This window comes from Trachymyrmex septentrionalis, unplaced genomic scaffold (assembly GCF_001594115.1).
Source record: "Trachymyrmex septentrionalis isolate Tsep2-gDNA-1 unplaced genomic scaffold, Tsep1.0 scaffold22, whole genome shotgun sequence".
In the NCBI taxonomy this organism is placed as follows: domain Eukaryota; kingdom Metazoa; phylum Arthropoda; class Insecta; order Hymenoptera; family Formicidae; genus Trachymyrmex; species Trachymyrmex septentrionalis.
In genome coordinates, this window is record NW_017305375.1 from 1281816 (window position 1) to 1284562 (window position 2747).

Sequence of the window (2747 nt, forward strand, 5' to 3'; positions counted from 1 at the left end):
GTATTTGATTATAGTAGGCATTTTAACACCATACTTTTATCAAGCATAAATATATGTATACAATTTTTACCAGATGCACATTTGATTAAAAAGAGTAGATAGAAAAACATAAAATGTATGCAGATATATTATTTAATAGACAATACGTAATAAATAATTGAAGACTTTTGCAGGAAGGTCATGTTAATCAATTTTAAAACTAATTTTATTCATTAACATGCGCGTCCATTAATTTCACGATGCACTCCTGATTAGCGTTTACGATTACAATTTTGCGCGAAGTAATCATAATATCGCTACCATCCTTCTAAAAGTCGCACGATTAATGTTCCGATGCTTCCACAACGAAACGCCCTGCGCACGCGGCGCTTTCGTTTATGTTTATTTTACATAAGTTAATAACATCTGGCCTCGATCGCCGTTCAGGCCCAGTCCCGATCTCCGAGATTCATTTTTGTTGCGTCTCGGATGTCCCTCGCAGGGAGTCCCATCGACGAGTGTGTACAAAAGTGCATGATTAATGATGGTCGAGTATCGATGCATCTCGAAATGGAGGAGATCGAAGAAAGGACCCGGGAGAAGGGACCAATCACATGACGGGGCACAATCCTCGGGGCAGCTGCCCCATGGGTTTTAATCGAGCCAATTTCGCCGAGTTCGTACTTTGAGCCTCGTTAACCAATCTACGGATTTTCCTCGCCAATCTAAAATCCTCTCCGAACTCGAGGCACTACATGAAAAGATTAACATGTTCAGAGAGAAGTACGATCTATGTACCAGTTTGTATAAGTACCGTGGGAAAATCGTTGAGCTTAAAGAACATCGATCATACTACTTTTAGCAATATCTCTAGCGAGGACGTAATGTTTCTATATGCATTAATTATTTTAGGAAAAATAAACACATTTCGTAACAATAAAAAGTAACTTTTCATATAAAATAAAAATAAGTGTTTATAATATATAATTAGAGACAATATAATATCAATATGAATTAATATTAATTTAATATGCTTTAATTGCTTAATTTCTATTTTTATTTTTTTAAGATACTCTTATTACATCTCCATAACGGCAATTTTAAATTCTTGACGAATATAAAGCAATTATTAAAAATTTGAATTGCAATTTAATATAAAGAAGAAATTATTGAAAATGTATTAGTACTACCTTTCGCACTCTTTGCTTATTCATTGTTTCCCCATTTACCGATAAACCGGCACGGATGCGTAACGCTTGCTCGAACCGCCATGTTTACGGATTAAGTGACTAGCGGGACATACGACGCGAGTTCTGCGTCTTCGGCAGGCTTTTTCCGAGGTACTTCCGCGTCAATTATTGTTCGCGAACGCGTGTTTAGGGCTCAAGCATTTCTATTGTATTCACCACTCGTTACACGGTACTTCAAGGGCGTTCTCGCATGGTACCATACCGCGAATATGCCGATACTTGAAACTGTAGCAATAGCTTTCGCTTCGTCAGCGACATGCATGTGGGCTAAAACGACTCGATTCTTCGTCGAAGCATCGGCGAGACAGGAAACTGCGCTTTATTCATACGACAAGCATATAAGTACGACATGTACATCCCGAGGAAGAAGCCGCGACTTTCATACCGCGACTCTTCTCAAAAACGTTACGCTAAAGGACAAGGCTCTTCGCGTAATATCTGAATAGACAATTTGAATCAGGAAGTGATTAGATTTAATTTTTTCACGTTGGACAAGCATAACAACTCAATCGCGATCTGTTTAGTGTCCCAGAATAGTCCCCCCCCCCCTTCATTATTCAAAATCGTTCTTCTTATTGTATTTCCTTTTATTCTTGACGAAGGGATAATGTATCTCGAGAGACCAAGATACGTATAGCAAAAAGACCATGACATTTTTTAGGGATTATTAAAAAGACAATACATAAATAATAATATATTCTTCGCCGGTAGAAGTCTTTCAAGTCATTGTAAAATTATCGTATACGAGTAGCGCTTGCGCTAAAAATTATGCAAAATTAATTTTAAAACAATTTCAATTTAAATGAAATATAAATAATAATTTTTAACATCTCTAATGTCTAAATTCCAAGGTATCACCTTACTCATATAGGGTCGCCAGCAGTTACAATGAAATCAATACTTAGTCAAAGTTACAACTGTTAATTAACGATCAAGATTCTGTCAGTATTGGGCTATCACTAGCAAATGACTGGTTAAAATGACTGAGTCAGTACAGTTTTACTATCTGCTAGTACTAGGCCCAATCATCCAGTACTGGACCAGTAATTTGCCAATATTGCGCCAATACCTAAACTCTGGCAATCAGTAACAGTCCAGCACTGGGCCGATTGTAAAATCCTAAATGGATGACTTTATATATATCTATATTTTATATAACTGTGGAAAACACATTGAGACAAAATGTACTAAATTTTAATAAATATTTATGTGAATAATGTCAATTGAACATTTGTTTACAGTAAATAATAACTCAATAAAAAATGATTGTTTAATCAAATTGATAGTTCTTCTATCAAATAAGTACACAAAAATCTTTATATTTAGTAAATATTTAATTAGTACTATTCAAACAATGACTTATTAAAATTTATATTTTATTTCAATGTATAGAAAAACCACAAATGTAATACATAAATCTTTATGCGTATATCGATATGTAAATAAAAAAACGATTTTGCACTAAAGCACCTAAAAATTTAGTTAGACATAGATCTGAAAACAATTTCGGACTACTAA

General features: G+C 34.8%; 1 protein-coding gene across 3 annotated transcripts in view; it reads right to left on the reverse strand.

Annotated features, from left to right (window-relative positions):
• The window catches only part of LOC108748345 (segmentation protein cap'n'collar), a 114217-nt gene that overhangs the window by 74324 nt on the left and 37146 nt on the right, over positions 1–2747 (reverse strand). The window lies entirely within an intron of this gene.